Genomic DNA, 19,505 nt, shown 5'->3' on the forward strand with positions numbered 1-19,505 from the left:
CAAGTCAAGATCAGGCCTCCTGTCCTGGAACCCTGAGTACAATTAGATCCAGAGTCAGCCTCTGTGCCAAGGAAACAAGAATGAACAATGGATCCAGAAGAGTCACTGCACATCAAACTCACGTCTGCTTGTGCCAGCCAGGGCCTGGAGACATAGCCTAGAGAGTGAGGTAGGAGCTAGGCGACCCCCTGCTCCCACCAGCATCACCTCACCTGACTCAGGAAACCGGAGGCAGTGCCAGGTAGAGACCAGGCACTGAGTTCCCAACACAAGGTCTGTTCTATTGGCCCACAAGTTGCACAGGGGGGGGGGTGGGTTACAAATCCTAGCCTCATCTCCCACTTTTTTTTTTTTTTTTACAATGGTTAGCTTAATTTTATTTGCAGTTATCAGAAGCACAAATATATATAGCCATCTGGTATTTTATGAGTTTCCAGTGTTCTGATGGAGCCCATGACAAAAGGGGTTAGGCCCCTTCTTTATCCTATTCCTCCTTTCCTCCTGGCCACTTAACTGCTCCAGCTCTGGTCTACTCTCTGTAGTGTCTTATTTCGGTCCACATGAGACTGACTAGTTATATACTCATATCAATAATAATATCAAACTGCAGAATTCATAATCCCTCTGTATACATTTCTTAAATATGCAGGCTTTTTGTTTTGTTTTATTTTGTTTTAATAGACTTTATTTTTTTACAGCGGTTTTAAGCTCATAGCAGTATTGAGCAGAAAGTACAGAGTTCCTCTATACCCCCACCACAACAGATTCTCAGTCTCTCCGCTGTCAGCATCCCCCACCAGAGTTACCATGTGTTACAATGGATGAATCCACATTGACCCATCATTGTCACCCAAAATCCATAGATTACATTAGGGTTCACTCTTGGTGTTGTATGTTCTATGGGTTTGAACAAATGTATGACAGGTGTCCAACACTGTGTTGTCTCACAGAATAATATCACTGTGTTAGAAACCCTCTGTGCTCTACCTAACCCTCCCTCCCCTCACCCCTAGCAAACAATGATCTTTTTATTGTCCCCTTAGTTTTACCTTTTCCAGAATGTCATATAGTTGGAATCATACAGTAACTAACCTTCTCATGTTGGCTTATTTCACTTAGTAATATACATTTAAGTTTCTCCCATGTCTTTTATGGTTTGATAGCTCATTTCTTTTAAAGATTTATTTATTTTTTAGAGAGAGAGTGCACAAGCAGGGGGCGGGGCAGAGGGAGAGAATCCCAAGCAGACTCCCTGCTAAGTGGGGAGCCTGATGTGGGCTTAATCCCAGGACCCTGAGATCATGATCTGAGCTGAACTTACTAGCCAGATGCTTAACCGACTGAGCCACCCAGGTGCCCCAATAGCTCATTTCTTAATAGTGCTGAATAATTTTCCATTATCTGTATATACCACAGTTTATCTATTCACCTATTGGAGGACATCATGGTTGCTTCCAAGTTTTGGCAATTATGAATAAAGCTGCTATAAGTATCCATGTATAGATCTTCGTGTTGACATAAATTGCAACTCATTTGAGTAAATACCAAGAAACATGATTGCTGAATCATATGTTAAGAATATGTTTAGTTTTAATGAATCATGGAACACCACATCAAAAACTAATGATGTGCTGTATGGTGACTAACATAACATAATAAAACTCAAAACTGAAAAAAGCATAAAAAGCAAATACCAAAAAAAAAAAAAAAGAATATGTTTAGTTTTGTGAGAAACTGCCAAACTGCATTCTAAAGTGGCTGTACCGCTTTGCACTCCCACCAGCAATGAGTGAGAGTTCCTATTTTCCACATCCTTGCTAACATTTGATGTTGTCAGTGTTCTGGATTTTGACCATTCTAATAGGGGTGCAGTGGTATCTCCATGTTGTTTAAATTTGCAGTTCCTTGATGATATAAGATGTGGAGCATCTTTTGTTTGCTCATTTGCCTGCTGTATATGTTTCTTGGTGAGGTGTCTGTTCAGGTCTTTTGCCCATTTTTTAATTGGGTGGTTCTTTTTGTTGTTGTTGAGGTTTTTTTTAAAGATTTTTTATTTATTTATCTGAGAGAGAGAATGGGAGACAGAGAGCATGAGAGGGGGAGGATCAGAGGGAGAAGCAGACTCCCCGCTGAGCAGGGAGTCCGACGTGGGACTCGATCCCGGGACTCCAGGATCATGACCTGAGCCGAAGGCAGTTGCTTAACCAACTGAGCCACCCAGGTGCCCCTTGTTGTTGAGTTTTAATGGAGGTAACAGTCCTTTTTCCATTATATCTTTTGCAAATATTTTCTCCCAATCTGTGGCTTGTCTTCCCATTCTCTTGACAAATCCACTTTGGGGGTACCTCAGTGGCTCAGTCAGTCAAGTGTTCAACTCTTGATTTCAACTTAGATCATGATCTCAGTGTTGTGAGATCAAGCCCCATTTTAGGCTCCATGCTGGGCATGGAGCCGGCTTAGGATTGTCTCTCTCCTTCTCCCTCTGCCCCTTCCCACCCACACATGCTCTCTCTCTCAAAAAAAAAAAAAAAAAAAAAATCCATTTTTGCCCTGTGTTTTCATCCTAACATACCTACTCAACTCTATTCCTTCTGTTCACACCCCCATCTCCATCCAGCTAGGTCCTGTCAGCCTGCTAGTGATAGGTCTCGTGGCCATGCACTGCAGTGGGTGTCCTGGTAACTGTGCCCACCACTTCTGCCACAAGTGAGAGCCTTCAAACCTCCTCGTGAACAAGACTTCCTTTGCTTTAGTTCCACTGCCATGTTTTGCCCAGTGTCCTGCCACCTTTCTTTATGTGCATTCCAGAACAAGGCCACTCAATCATGCCCCACCAGCCAAGAACTTACTCAGTTTTTCTCTTTGCAGTTCTATCACAAAAGTAGTGTCCTTTTTTTCACTTTCCACACACAATTTTAAAAATAATACTAAGTATGCTGTTTAAACTCATTTTTAAAAACCTATTTATACATATAACATTTATAAATTATTGTATATAATGTTTACAAATACATCGAAAAGGTCTGGGTTTGAGCACACCAAACTGTTACAAGTAGCTACTTTTGAGGAAAGAAGTAAGGAGAATTAAATTGGGATGAGGCAGGGGAGGATATGAATAGGGATGTTCCTTTTTTCTTTACATATTTCTATACTATTTAACCTTTTTATAATAGGCATTCATCACTGCTGTATTTTTTAATTAAATGGAAAGCCAGTCGTATTCCTTGTTATAGTTCCCTGAAATTCTGATAAGCCCATAGGAGTATGAGCCCCTGTACTCCTGGTAAAAATCATTGCACCAAGGGGTAGCATGCATGAGCATCTTCATCACTAGCACAAAGACCAGCAATTTGTGTGCTCTCAAGGAAGCAGCAGGGCATAAAAGGAAATCACTGTGGTGGGAGCCAGGACACATGAGGTCAGGTCTTGACGCTGCCCCAGCTCACTGTGTGACTTTGGACATGTGCCCTGCCCCCTCTGGGACTAAGTGTCCCCATGCATTCAGTGAGCACATGTGACTCATTAATCCACTTGGCCAACAGCTCCAGGAGGATGGCGCCCTGTGTCTCTTATTCGACAACATGTACCCTAGTGCCTTGCACAGCTGCAAACACTCAGTGGCTACTCACTAAATGTTTAGTGAGTTGTAAATGATTTTTGGAACCCTTCAGGGAAAACGAGGAGGCAGAGTGGGCACCAGTGGGTGTTGGTACCCATCATTTCTGCCATACATCTACCATTCATCTTTCCATTCAGCTTTGTGCTAAAGAAAGACCTGCCTTGCTTTCTTCCCACAATGTACTTCTGAACCCAACAAAGACCCATTTCCTGTGCTCTCTCCCTTAGACTTAATGAGCCCTTTATGAACCATGGGGGTATGATGAGGCGGCACTGGCGGCCAGCCTCTGTATCTGACTCTGGGACCATGGCCCCTAGGGGAGGTACCTTGTCTTTTCCTTGCCTGGATGGTGAGTCCCAGTGAGGTCCCAGAGAGCTTCTGGCCCAATGTTGATATCTGTCCCTCTGGAAACATATACCTAATTAATATCAACACTTTGGGATGTCCTAAAGCAGTTCTCAAAGTTGGTCCCCAATCCAGCTGCTGCATCAGTGTCACCTGGAAACTTGTTAGAAATGCACATTTTTTTGGCCCCATCCCAGACCTACTAGTCAGAAACTCTGGGGATGGGGCCCAGCAATTTATTTTAACAAGACCTTCAGATACTTCTGATGCACGTGAAATTTTGAGAAACTCAGCCCTAAAGAAATGACTGTGCTGTGTTGACTGCAGAAAGCTTCTAGGAGCAAATTGATATATAAAAAATTGACATTTCCCGTGTTTAACTGGAGAATTTTCTTCAATCCTAAAAGGAAGATAGCAATGGAACAATAACCAAGACTCAAGGCTTGCACATGGGTCCAGATGGATTCTTATAGGTTCCGAGCCAGGAGCTTCTAGAACCCAGTCCCCTAAAAGTACAGATGGAGAAACTGAACCTTCAAGACAGGGAACAACTTGCCCAAGGGTACACAGTGAATCATAACAGACTGAAAACCACAACTCTAGGCAAACGTGTTATATATAAATGCTGTCAGCTCTTAGTGCTCCCAGGAAAAAGAATAACTGCTAGTTACTCTGAGTGTAGATGAACTGATTGTTGGTGGCTAGAGTTTGGAGTCACCTGTCTTGGCAGCGAGGGGACATTCTGAGAGCAGAGCTATATTGCCTTTGCCAGCTTTTCTTCCTCCCCCTCATCCCACTGCCCACTATTCCATAGTCATTGGAATTCAAAAGTTTAAATGATGAAGCTGTTGGATACTGCTTTCACAGTGTGAAATAAATCACTCTCAATTCAGTGGATGTTATGCTGGTGTAAAACCTTTACTGCCAATCATTTGTAAGAAATACATTTTGATATCCCATTTTGATGTAATTGTGATTTGGGGTACTCTGTGAACTTCTTTATTCAATGCTATTGGTTCTGTAAATCGGGAACTTGGATAAACAGAAAGAGCACGGGTGCAAGGCAAGCTGGGACCAGGGTGTAGGATGTGGGTGGTTGGAGACCCTCCATCTCCAATGGCTGCAGTAACCAGGGCTCAGAAACTAGAAGGTGCATGTAAGCAGAAAGGGGTCAGGCTGAGGAGGCCTTGGGCGAGTCTGAGATGGCTCATGACCCTGAACATCAGGGGATGCCAGCCAGCACACAATGACTCAAAGCCAGATGGACTCCATCTACTTTCTAGAAGGTAAGTCCATTCACTGAGAAATCAGGGTCCCATTCACTCATTAATTCATTCACTCACTCACTGAACAAGTATCAGCCGAGTACCCACTCTAGACCCAGGCACCATGCTAGGTGCTAAGGAGACAAGGGTGAATAATACAGCTATGATCCCTACATTGATGGAGTTTTATGATCTATCAGTAGAGATTGAAAATAAATAAGAAAAGAAGTATAATTATGAATTAGGATAAGAGTTATAGGGGGTTGGGGAAAACCTGTCTAAAGAGGTGAGGTTTAAGCTAAGATCTAAAGCACAAGTAAAAGCAACCACTTGAAGAGGTGTGGGAAGAGCTTCCTTAGGGAATGGTATTGCGAATGGCCATGAAGTGGGAAGAGCTCAGAGTCCAGAAGCTGGCGAAGCATTCCGAGGAGGAAGAGATATAGAAGGAAAGAACAGAAAGGCAGTCAGGAGCCAATCATGTGTCAGAATGTTATTTCAAGAGCAGAGAAAAGCCCCATCTTTAAGCAGAGGGGCATGATAGAACCAATAAATTTTGCGGGGGAAGATTTTATTTATTTATTTGTCAGGGAGCATGTGCACAATCAGGGGGAGTGGCAGGCAGAGGGAGAAGCAGGCTCCCCACTGAGCAAGGAGCCCAATGTGGGACTCGATCCCAGGACTCTGGGATCATGACCTGAGCCGAAGGCAGATGCTGAAACAATTGAGCCACCCAGGTATCCCTAGAATCAATAAATTTTTAAAAGACCACTGGAGCTGCTGTGTGGAGCACAGATTGGAGGGATAAAGTGGAAGCAGATTCATTCCATGGGAGAAGGGATGGCCCATACTGAGCAAGTGTTCAGTGTCCAAGTCAAGTCAGTTGGAATTTGCAGGGGGACAGAGACTTCCTTCTCCAAGCACATGAGATTGGATAGCAGGTTTTGGGATAGGGAGGCCAAGGCAGGTCCTCTTGACTCCATAACTATGTGGACACAAAGGTTCTGGCTGAAAACATACCTGGACACAGGTGTAATGAGCCTGCCAGGGTCATTCCTGTCCCTTCTGGAGCTGGAGGAGGTTTGAGGCTGCTGCAAGACTTCCTTGCCATGGCTGTAGGGTAGCAAGGGCTCCCACGTAGGAGAGGTGAGGCAGGGGCGGATAACACAGCACATTAGGTGGCCCCATATTCTCTCTGCCTTCCTTCTTTTTATAACAAATAATCTCCTCCCAACACCCGGGTACATCGTGTTCTTCTTCCTGGTTGTGGATCACCTGGGCTTCTGTGCTTTCCTTCTGTTTCTGACAGATAACTGTAAGCAGGCAGAGCCCTGGAACAGAAACACAGATGGCAAGAGATAGCCCAGCTTAAGTTTGAGCAGCTTTCTCCAAATCAACCAAGTTAGTGAAAGCTTCAACAATTCAGCCTTTGCTTTGGAATTTCCAGGTCCCTACCTCAGAGCAGCGACAGATAAAACCAAGCACACCTTGAAAATATTCAAGGTCGTTCTCTTGGGGAGGATATTATTCTAAACACCTTAATCTGGCTCACAAGACTCTGCGTCACCTGGCACTCACCTACCCTCCAGCCTGATCTTCCACTTCTCTTCTATATGTGCCGTATGCTCCAACACATCTGTGCTATCTACTGTTCCCAAATATATCCTGTCTTTTCCCACCCCTGAGTCTTTACTTATGCTATTCTTCCCACATGCAATGTCCTTCCTCCTCCACACATCTCCAGGCATCTTAATCACACCCATCCTCCTCTGGGTATCAGTCCCTGATCCACACAGCAGAATTGCTACCTTATTTTTCCCTTCTCATTTCAACTATATACATCTATATATATATATCTATATATACACACACACACACGTGTGTGTGTATATATAGATATGTATATAGCTTCCCTTAAATATAGTTCTCTGTCCACATTCCTTTTTTTTTTTTTAAGATTTTATTTATTTATTTATTTGAGACAGAGAGAATGAGAGAGAGAGAGCACATGAGAGGGGGGAGGGTCAGAGGCAGAAGCAGGCTCCCTGCCGAGCAGGGAGCCCGATGCGGGACTCGATCCCGGGACTCCAGGATCATGACCTGAGCCGAAGGCAGTCGCTTAACCAACTGAGCCACCCAGGCGCCCTCCACATTCCTTTTTTATAACTAACTTGTGAGTTCACTGAGATTAGGATATTTCCTCTGGAACTATTAAAACAAAGTATCTGCTCATAAATATTTGTTAGGTGTGTATTTTCAGTACATAGTTCTTCAGGCCCTAGTGGTGAAACAAACTCAAGTGATATAGCTTGCCATAATGGCAGGCTACAAGGTACTGTGTACAGTTAGGTCTCACTTTTGTAAATATCTATGTCTGCCTGTGTATATCTACAAATGTCTAACTATACGTAGTATGTACTCTAAAATAGTAACAGCAGTCACCTCTCTGAGATGAACCTACAGGTGTATCTTTTATCTTCATTTTTATATTTTTAAAGATTTTATTCATTTATTTGTTAGAGACACAGAGAGAGAGAACACAAGCAGGGGGAGCGACAGGCAGAGGGAGAAGCAGGATCCCCACTGAGCAAGGAGCCCGATGATTCGGGACTCGATCCCAGGACCCCGGGATCATGACCCAAGCTGAAGGCAAACGCTTAACCAACTGAGCCACTCAGGCATCCCTTATCTTCATTTTTAAAACATTATGATTGATTTTATCCAGTCAGAACACAAAACCAGCACAGCTCTTTCGTAAACAAAATCAAACCATAATATAAACATTATTGAATTAAAGATCCCTATAAATCTCTCCCCTGCAAAAACACACCATTAAAAGTTATATGAATTGTTTTTCAAGTTTTTTAGTGAATATTCAAATATCCTATGTAGTAATCATTCTTTTCAAACTATGATATTGATCTGCCATTTACTTTTCTTTCTTGCTTAATGATACATCCTAAATTCATCACAGATGGTTTATTTACCAAGTCCTTATTGACATTTGGGTTATGTCTATTTTAGTTTATGTTACTATAAACAAGACAGAATCTCTAGAGATAATTTTGCTTTCTTTGTTTTCTAAATTTTTAACCACAAATATTTTCTATCATCATAAAACAAAACCTTTGTTTAAAAAAATGAAGTATCTGGGCCACCTCTCTGTCTCTGTTCAGAATTTCATTAAATGCTCTCTTTCAATTCATTCATTCAACAAATAGGTATTGACTATCAACCATGGGCTGGTCACTGTGCTGACAACACAGCCCTGAGCAAACTGGACACCTACCTTCTAGTGGGGGAAGATCAACATTTAGCCATACTAAGCCAGTGTAAAATCACAGCTTGTGATAAACCCCATTGAGGAAATGGGCTAGGGGCTCTCATCTAGTTGAGAGGCCTGATCTAGTTTGCCGAGCATTGTGTCTGAAGGCTGAGCGATCACTAAGAGAAGGTTGAGAGAGAAGGGAAATGTTCTACAAAGGAAACCTCCTCCAGGAGCTTGGCCCTTCCGAGGGCTGAAGATTGGCAGGAAAGGCCGGAGGGCGTGGGGGCGGGGACTGGCAGGTCTAGCTGAGGTTTACGTCATCCTTTCTTATCTGTAGGCTATCCAACAGCCAATCGGACCACAAGCGACTACGGGACACTGCGCCGGAGCTTCCCACGCCCACCGTGGACGCCCGCATCTGCGCAGTGGGGGCCCTCCCTTCTCCCGGCGCTGCAGGTGTTCGTCCAGAACTTCCCTGGCCTTCGGACCTTCTCGGTGCTGGCCAACGTTCTCATACTTGGAATCCTCCTCATCTTCCAGCACCTCTCCCAGGCAGGTTCCCCAGCCCAGGCCTTCCTCTTGCTAGATGTGTCTTGTGGGGGTGGGGGTGGGGGCGTGCGCACATGCAGGTGCACACACAGGTGTGTGTGGAACAAAAGTCTGGAAACACCGTCCAGACTATAAATGATTTCCTCTGCAGGAGGAAATTTCAGGTTGGGATGTGTTTTTTGTGTCTGCACTGTTTGCCATGTATACAGGATCGTCTCTTAGAACATTTTTTCCACTGTTTTCTTAAGAGAACCCCTCTTAATTTTTTTTTAAGCCCAAACTGCACAGAACGAATGCATTTCTCTGCTCCAACTTTTCTGTACTCTGTTTATATAGGTAACATTTACATTTATGTCCCCAAACTCAATATAACAGATTTAACCAAACAATCTGTGAGAAAAGTCTTGAGGCATTTCTTATGGTGTTTTATATTGCAGACACAATCAAATGTTAGAATCCCACACAGCTCAAAAAGCAGAACAAGTGTCCACAAAGAGGATATGGAAGATGCTACTGTAAATAAAGCAACTTTCTGTAACAGCCACATTAGTTTGTGCTGAATATCACATTGTAAGCATTTATAGCCATAGTTTATTGCTTACATATAAACATTTTACTGAGTTTTACTTATATTTCAAAAATTGGTTGTGTGTTTGGCGCCGATGTGTCATGTGACATAAATTTTCCCATTCAAAATAATAGGAACTTGATCATCAGCATGTTTGCACAGAACATGAAATTTTAGGAGCAGATTACTGATACCAGAAAGGGTGTCTCCACCCCCACCCCCCCACAGCAAATAGGCATTTTGTCATCAGGGAGAAACTGTAATAAGGACTCTTATTCAACTCAACTAAAAGTAATTGGGGGGAAAGGAGAGTATAGGAGAAAGATCCTACAGGGAACTTCCATGGAACAGCCAGGCCCCAAGAAAGATCCCAAGGCAGTCATGCTTTGGGAGTAGCACAAACCCAGGAGTCAGGCCACATCAGGGCTTCTGATGCCTCTGCTCAGGTTGGCTCTGTGTATTGGCTTTCTTTCTCTTGATGTGAACCAGCTCTGTCCACAGATCTTAAATTATAGATTTTACCATTTTGGGCACCAGAAGGAAACAAATCTGAGTTCTAGCTGATCCCAAAAATCCAGGGGAGGAATTCACTGGTCAGCTTGGGTCAGGCGCCACCCCTGAACCTATTAACTGTAGTGGGGGGAAGCACTCATAGAAACTATAACTGATACAAAGGGTTCAGGCCACTTCAGAATGTGGAAGGAGGGTTGCTGAACAGATATCCCATAGATACCTTTGACAACCTTGAAGAAAGAAAAAGGAAATGAAGAATAAAGATTGAGTATAGTCCATCCCTAGCCTTCAACTTTGCTCATCCACAAGGCATAAAACCTTCCCCCAGACATCCAGCATGTGTAGGGCCAATCAAGGAATGGCCTGAAATGTGGATTTGAGTCCTAGCTTTGCAACTCACAAGCCATGTGACCCTGAAGAAGTCATGCTTTAAAATCAAGCTAATAGTTCTTACCTTGTTAGGCTCCTGTGTAAAGCTACTTTGTGAAAACCCAGTGGTTCTCAGACAGGCAACAGAGCAAGTTTAGAGGGTTCAGGTATAGACTCTAGAGCAGCGGTTCTTAAGCAGGGGCAATTTGCCCCCCAGGGGACATTTGGCAACTCACGGAGACATTTTTGGATGTCACAACTGGGACGGTTCTGTCTACTGGCAGCTAGTAGATAGAAACCAGGGATGCTGTTAAACATCTGGCAGTGCTCAGGACAAGTGACCTGAATTCTATTTATAGCTCCCCCATTTCAACTTTGACAAGTTATCTCACTTTTTTGTGCCTCAGTTTTTCCATCTGGGAAATGGGACTGATACTAGTAGCCATTCTCCTAAGGATGTTCTGAGGGTCAAACAGATTAAGAGATGTGAAGAGCTTGGGCCCCTGTCTGGAACTTAGTAAGTACCACTAAAAATGTAAGCTGTTACCTCCCCCAAACCTGGCTAAGCAGCAGAATCACCTTGCAGTCTTGTTTAATTACAGATTCCCAGGCCCTCCTTTAGTTGTAGTGGATCTGAATCTTTGGAATTAGAGCCCAGGAATCTTTGGGGTTTTTGGTTTTTGTTTTTTGTTTTTAATTACCCAGCTGATTTTGATGATGGGCCAAGCATTGGGGTGACTGCTCTGAAGCATTGCTATGCCCAGTTGGGACCAGAAGCATCAGCAGCCTCTCAGAGCAGGGCCGCGCAAACTCCAGTGTGCATACAAACCACCTGGGGACCTTGTTACAGTGCAGGTTCTGATTCAGGAGATCTGAGTGGGGCCTGAGACTCCGTAGTCCTAACAAGCTCCCAGGTGGGGAGGTGAGGCCAATGCTGCCGGTCCTCTGACCACACTCTGAGTCACAAAGCTCCAAAGCACTTTATATACATGCATGTTATGGTGTCTGAGCCCTATAGTAGACTCAAAGCCTGTCGAATTCCAATCAGGACTGAGCTCAGATAGCTGCCACTGTTTCTTTTTTTCAGTAGCCAAAAGCAAGGTAAGGAAAGGATACTGCACGTGAACTCCAGATGGTCTCTATCTCCTGTGGAACACCCCCACTCCCCAAGCCTGAACAACAGTGGAAGCCCCTACTCACCTCTTCAGGTCACCCTGGCTGGAAGGTCTCTCTGTTTCCAGAAAGAATAAAGTACCTTCAGAGGTTCCTGGAGACCATTTGCTGTAAATAACCTAGAGATCATCTTGTTTATAAGTGGATTTTTAAGGTGTTCCTTTTCATGGCTGGTGTCTCTTGAAGAACATTGTTCTTAAGCTGTCAGGCCTCACCAGACTCTAGGATTCTGTGTTCTTACAGAGTCAGAGATAGGACTGGACTGAATGATCATTTAATTCATTGGTTTTTCTTTCTTTTTTTTTTTAAAGATTTTATTTATTTATTTGAGAGAGAGAATGAGAGAGAGAGAACACATGAGAGGGGGGAGGGTCAGAGGGAGAAGCAGACCCCCCGCTGAGCAAGGAGCCCGATACGGGACCCGATCCCAGGACTCCAGGATCATGACCCGAGCCGAAGGCAGTCACCCAACCAACTGAGCCACCCAGGTGCCCTCTTTTTTTTTTTTTTTTAATTTTATTTATTTATTTGAGAGAGAGAGAATGAGAGAGAGCACATGAGAGGGGTTAGGGTCAGAGGGAAAAGCAGATTCCCTGCCGAGCGGGGAGCCCGATGCGGGACTCGATCCAGGGACTCCAGGATCATGACCTGAGCCGAAGGCAGTCGCTTAACCAACTGAGCCACCCAGGCGCCCTAATTCATTGTTTTTTCAAAACATGTTTCCATACCTCTGGTGTTGTATGTGTCATGAGTTTAGCGGGGAGAGGGTTAGGTGATATTTGTTCTCTTCTACTTAAAGCAATGTAGAATTGCATTATAATACTTCTTTTTAAAACCAATTTTGTTTTAAAACATTGACTTACTGAGAAAAATTATATAGGTGGAGCACACATATGATAAATGACTGAAGACATGCTGTTTTATTTCAACTTCCTTGCTTTATGGAAGGAGAAACCAAAGCTAGAGAGGTCCCAAGCCTGGATTTTCTTATCCTTAAAATGAAGATAATAATCCCTACTCTGTAGGGTCATGGTGAGAATTAAACAGTACATTTAAAGAATTTAGCCCCATACCTGGCCCCTCATAAAGACCTGAGAAATATTAGCGGCTCACATATGTGTTAGAGAGGTACCTTCTTCATAGGAGCACTTCTCGGAGCCTCAGGCTCACCGTCTGTATAATTAAGGCATCAGATCAGAGGGCTTGGCATCTATGGCTTCCCAACTCCCTCGTTCTCTCACTGACCCCAGGTTATTGGTTCCAGAGAGTGGCTGAGGGCAGAAGGCCAACCTCTACCCCCACTCCACCCAGTTCCCCAGCACACTTTACACATGTAGATAATGAGGCCCACACACTAGCCTGGTGATTTCTGTCCTAGAACTCCGCCTCCCCCACTTACTCTCAATTCTTCCTGAGTTTCCTACTGCCTCTGTCCTCTTAAAGTCCATCCGCCAAGGATTTGGGTCAGCAGAAGGTTGAACACACTGTAGAACTCTGCAGGCTGGCTCTCTGTGTGCTGGATTTCCATTGTGTTTTCTCAAGGCTGGTTTGATCATAACCATTATCATTCCCCCTGCCCCTCCTGGGTTTCTCTGTCAGGAAATCCCAGATCCCTAGTGGCAATCTGGAAGACCTACCCTTTGTTCTTCAGGACAGCCATCTTTGTTTTCGAAGGTATTGGGGTGGTAAGGTTGGAGATGGCATGAGGATCCCCACCCCCGATGAGAGTGAGGAAGCAGGGTAGTCCAGGTGAAGGGTACTGGCTATGGAGCTGACAGACATGGGTTTGAGACTGGCTTCATCTTTTCAAGCTGTATGATCCTGGACAAGCTATTTAACACCTCTGTGAGCCTCAGTATCCTCATCTGTAAAATGGGTTTATAATACCTACGAAGCAAGGATGTTGTAAGGACTCAATGACATAATGTAGGTAAAATAGCATGTTGTTGGTACAAAGTAAGTCACTATCATTATTTTGTTTCACCAGTCCTTCACCAAGTGTGGGTGAGAGAATACTAACATGCTAGAGAAAAATATTTGACAGAAAGCTGTGGAATGTTAGGCAAATCTTCTCTTTTCAATGAGCCTTGTTTTACCCATCTGTAAAATAGGAGAACTGGAAACCTCTTTATGACAATCCCAGCCAACAAGTCACCCTACTTAAACACATGGTCTTCATATTAAAAATTTACTATTTACTTTGCTATGTCCTTCATCCTCACTTTGGGTCCTGGAGATATTTTAATACAGCCTGAGAAAAATTACTAAAAAAACCAGCACTACAAGGAATTTAGCAATGGTATTCAAATATATTTTTTATCCTGAGAACCCTGTGAATGAAATCACAAGAGGAACACAGTATTTAATACAAACCAGTTACCTCACATACCTCAGAAAAAAATTATACACATACACGCATACTTATATCCATGTGTGGGGATATATATGTCCCACATCCGCATATAGAGAGAAGTAAATAGTAAATGTGCTAAACTTTGGGGCATCTGGTGAAGATTTATATGGGTAGGGTATAAGGCTATATTCTTGCAACTTTTCCACAAGCCTAAAATACTTCCAAATAAGTAAAGAGACAGATCAGAATTTTATCCCCAGCTTGAAGTGGGGCTCACATCCATACACAGGTCATGAAACCAGGGACTAGAAGCGATGAGGCTTGTCTGAGCACATAAGGCTCTGAAATTCCAAAGCCAAGGCTCAAGCCCTCACCTTCCAGCCTACAGATCAATGCATTTCTCCTCTCAGATGCTGCTTCTGATCTTCCTCTTTTCAAACAGTTTCCCTGTTAGTTCTCCTTTGACAGGAGTGTCACTGGGTCTCCCTGCCGCCGACTCCGCCACCGTTCCCTCCGTCCCTACACACACACACACACACACACACACACACACGAGTAAGACTTCCTGAGCTGATGTCCCCATGTTACTACTCGGAGACACAGAATCACAGATCACAGACAGCTGGAGCTGGATTAAAGCATGACTGTGTATAGATTTTTCTAGACGCTAACACCACAAATTAGGAAACATTTCCTCAGTACAATCTGTATTCTTTTTCTATCCTTCGGTCAGGAGTTGTTGCATATTATGGTGTGTAAGGTAGTCTCCCCTCTACACTCCAAGCAAAAGGAATCCAAAATTATCCTGCAGGCCATACACCTGTTCTTGCTGGAAGGTCACCTTCCAGATGTGAAATTAGGGATGGTGCTCCCCCTGGTGGGCTGTGTGCAGAAGCACAACTCCCGCAAAGACACCAGCTCCTGTATTGTGAGGTTTTCAGTAATGGCAATCATCATCATCATCATCCATGGGCCACAAAGCTGCTCAGAGGTGGAGCCTTTCCTGAGTATGAAAGAGGACACTCAAGTATGGATGGCTGGACTAGAAGACATTTAAGGTCTTTTCAGTAACTGATACTGTTATAATTCAGTAGTTCCTTGTACGTAGTGGTGCCATGTCTTTGAGTTTGTTTTTCTCTCTCAAGCTTTATGATGGCTGAGATGAAGGAATTTAGAATAATAAACAGTGGTAAATGGGGTCTCTACATAAATGGGGACCACTGTGCAATTATGGCCCCTCTGTTCACAGGTTTTGTCTCTGGAAAACAAGATGCAGAACCATGCTCAGTTTCCATTCATCCTATATGGAGGGATGTTCGAGATCACCACCCTGGACAAAAGCCTAGGGGCCTTGGGCTACCTCAAGTTTGGGGCCACCACCCAGGCAAGCATCACCCTCAATCTCTCCAACTGCCGGTGAGTGAGTTTAGGCTTCAGAGCCAAAAGGATGATGTGCAGGGTGGGACTGGCCTAGTTTCCCCTTATCAGAGGGGAGTAGCAAGAGCATGAATGTGGATTGGGTCTTCAGTGTGGAGAAGAGATGCCAGGAAACTGCACCGTGGAGAGAGGTGGACTGGGTTCTGGATTATGGTGTGTAGATCTGGATTCTGAATTCTTGTCCAGCGCAGCCATTAATTCTCCTATGTTCTGGACAGGATATTTTCCTCTTCCTATATACTCCAGTTTCCCCATCTACCCAACACAGGGATTAGACTAAATGCTTTCTAAGTGTCCTCCCAACTTTGACCGATGTATTAACCAGATCTCTTTCATTTGCAAGTGGTTGAAAACCAATCCAGTCTGGCCTAAGTTTTAAAAAAAGAAAAGAGAAGTCCATGCATATATCTAACTTTAGGCACAGCTAGATCCAGCTGTTTAAGTAGCATCAGCAGGACTTTGTCTTCATCTCTCAGTTTGTGTTCCTCTGCATGGACTTTATCAAATAGACTTTTCAATGCAGTATACAGTGGCAGATAACTGCTGACAGCCTCTCGGTGACAGGCCATTCTCCCATCAGCCCCATGTAAAGAGAATTTCTCTTTTCCAAAAGGGCCATAAAATCCTTGGAATGAATTCTGATCCCTGCAGCTGGTGTCATATGTCCATTCTGAACCAATGCTATGGCCGGTAGATGAAATTTGCTAATTGGCTGGCCGGGATCCTGTGCCTTGCTGGAGTGGGTCAGGAGCACCCTGAACCTAGCGGACTGAGAGTGAGGACGAGGTAACCCCTGCTTACTGATGGGGTGCTGGCTGCTGGGTCAGTTAATCCAACCGAGGCGCATTAACACAGATCAGAATTGTGGTCAAATCTGAGGACCATAGATTATTTGATAGACATTCTTACAACTTCTTAGTAAGCCAGAGAAGGTATCATTACAAAGTTGGTAAATGGGATATCACTAGAAGGTGGTTAACAGCTTCTTTTCCATTTTGCTCACCATCTTGACTTCCCGGAAGTGCTCAGGTTCTCAGGTACATAGACCCCCTCTTGGATTCTGCTCCCTGCTTTATATCCTTACATTGACATCCTCAGGAATATTCTATGTAAGTTTAAATAAAGAGCTTAGCACAGTGATGGTCACATAGAAGCGACTCAATAAATTTTCATTATTATCTTCCCCTGTAAATACAATCCCATACATGAGATTCCCTTTAAAAAAAAAAAAAATCTAGAGGCGCCTGGGTGGCTCAGTCGTTAAGCATCTGCCTTCGGCTCAGGTCATGATCCCAGGGTCCTGGGATCGAGCCCCGCATCGGGCTTCCTGCTTGGCAGGAAGCCTGCTTCTCCCTCTCCCACTCCCCCTGCTTGTGTTCCCTCTCTCGCTGTGTCTCTCTCTGTCAAATAAATAAATAAAATATTAAAAAAAAAACCTAAACCAAGATACATTTTTTTCCCTTGTGTGTGACCTCTTAATTGACTTTTGGCTACTGTAAGTTACGGGCCTAAAGAACAGAAATTAAGGGATGCCTGGGTGGCTCAGTCAGTTAAGCGTCCAACTATTGATTTCAGCTCAGGTCATTATCTCAGGGTCTTGAGATCAAGCCCACCCCCAGCCCCCTGCTCTGTGCTGGGTGTGGAGCCTGCTTAAAATTTTCTCCCTCTCCCTCTGCCCCCACCCTCGCCTGCACTCTAAAAAAAAAAAAAAAAAAACAGAAATTCACATGCTTGATTTAATGTATAAGTAATAAAAATTTAGAAACATCTGATGTGATAGCTTGGATTTCATTTTGAATGAGTAATTCACACTCATCGTTAATACAATGGCGAAGAAAGAATACAGGTATTTACTAAGTGCTTCCCAAGCGGTTTACAGACATGATCTCATTCGTCCTTAACATAGCCCCATCTGCCAGGGGAGACGACAGTACCGGGTCAAGGAGTCCTGACACCATTTGGCCACATTCCCTAGCCTCGTGGAAAGGCTGACACACACACAACCAATTCGTATTCCGTGTGAAAGGCTCTGGAACCTGGACGAAGACCAAGTGTTAGGAGAACTCAAAAGGACAGTGAATCCTGACCAGGGAACAGAGAGGCTTCACAGGGGCCTTTGACACTTGAACAATGAGCAGGAATGTGACGGATTAGGAATGGAGGAAAAGGCATCCCTGGTGGAGGGAACAACATATGCAGAGGCACCGATGGCTGACAGTATGTCTCACGCTCAGCGGGATAGCTCTCGTTGTCTGGTACGGTTGCAGCGTTGAGCATGGGGCGTGGGGGCCGAGGCAGGGACTGTTTGAGATGATGCGGTGGGAAATTGCACTCGAAATATGGGCTTTTAATCCCAGGCTCGGGTTTGACAGTCTTTCTTATGGGCGATAAGATACTATTAAGGTCTTTTTGAGCATTATAGTAACATAATCACTCATCTCTTCTTTGTCTTATGTCCACTAAAAGGTAGTGCTTTTTTTTTTTTCTATTCTTGATAAAAAGGAGTCCCATGTGTTTAATATTTTATGATCAGAGGCCATCAGATCCAGCCCCTCCCTGCCTTTTAGCAGGTACAGAGTATATCCCCATTTTACAGATGAGGCCAGTGAAGTTCAAGGAAGTAAAGTGACCTTGATAGTTAATGATAGAGGATGAGTTAGGATTTAGAGCTCCTGCAACTCTACCTAGTTTTTTGAACATCCACATCATAACTCTGACCTCATGCAAATTTGATTATGAAAGAGGGAGAGTGTGCTATTTTTAAAGGGCTGACCATTTCACCCATCATCCCCACTCATTGGATAGATGTCCCTGAAGGAGGTGAGATGGGAAATGTGAATCCACCACTTTCTCTGTAGGTCTTGGTCCCTTTGTGCCTTTCACAGACTGAGGCTCTTTGCTGCTCTTTCTTGAGTAGGACTTTAGGGCCTAGATAGATGTGTATAACCTTTTATACTATATTGCCTCTGAACACATTGCTGTATTTTAGGGTGTTTAAGGGATTATTCAGGGTGATTTTGACAATTCCCCATTTCTGCCCCTCACTCTGGCAAAACTGGTTTCCCTGCTGTCCTTAAGCAGGTTCTCCAGAGGCTGCTGGTATCTACAGATAGATCTTTTCTGATCCCCTTTGCCTTCCAAAGGTTGTACCAGTATGTCAAGTTCCTCTCCTTGGGCAGTATCTGCCTCATACCCCTGCAGCTCTGTGTCCCTGTGGAGATCATCATGCCCTTCACTGAAGCACTGGGCCTTCATGGTAGACCCGGGCACCCTCACTGCTGTGGTCTGTCCTGACATGTGAGTAAAAGGCAGGGAACCTCACAGGCCCCAAAAGTTTCCAGAAGTCAGGCTCCCAGGGCCTCCCCAGGGCAATATAAAATTTCAGGCAGAGTATATGTTTGTGGAATTAAGCCAAACCTAAGGGGAGCTTTGGTGGTAAGAAACAGAATACAACTCTGGACAACTTAAGCTAAAACAAAGGGATTTGGAAGTAGCTCACAGAGTCAAAGGAAAAGCTACAGAAGCAAACCTTGAAGAAGACAGAAACCAGGGAGAGCCTGAGATTAAAGTCAGAGGAATTAAGAGAATGCCTCTGGGATCAATTTCCTCCAACTCTTCAATTCTTGTGCTCTCTGCGTAAGATGCAAATTCTATGGAAATCAAGTTCAATCACACAGGCCCACTCATTGGGTGAAGGAGATTGGGGCATTCAGATTGACAGTGCCTCCAAGACCCCCTTCCAGTGAGAGAGGGATGGCATTCAAAGCAAAAATAGGGTTCTGATTATCCTTACAACTTTCTCTCCGATGCATGGGGGTTATTTAGAAGTGTGTTGTTCACTTTGCAAATATTTGGTGGTTTTTCAGCTATCTTTCCATTACTGATTTCTTTAATTCCATTTTTGTCAGAGAACATTCTTTCTGTATGATTCCAATATGTGGGTTTGTTTTATGGCCGAGAATATAGTTTATCAGGGTCTGTGCTCCATGTGCACTTGAAAAGAATGTGTATTCTGCCGGTGTTAAATGGGACACTCTATAAATATTAAG

The sequence above is a fragment of the Mirounga angustirostris genome, unplaced genomic scaffold (assembly GCF_029215605.1).
Source record: "Mirounga angustirostris isolate CCGP_5_RB_7025 unplaced genomic scaffold, mMirAng1.0.hap1 SCAF_7, whole genome shotgun sequence".
Classification (NCBI taxonomy): domain Eukaryota; kingdom Metazoa; phylum Chordata; class Mammalia; order Carnivora; family Phocidae; genus Mirounga; species Mirounga angustirostris.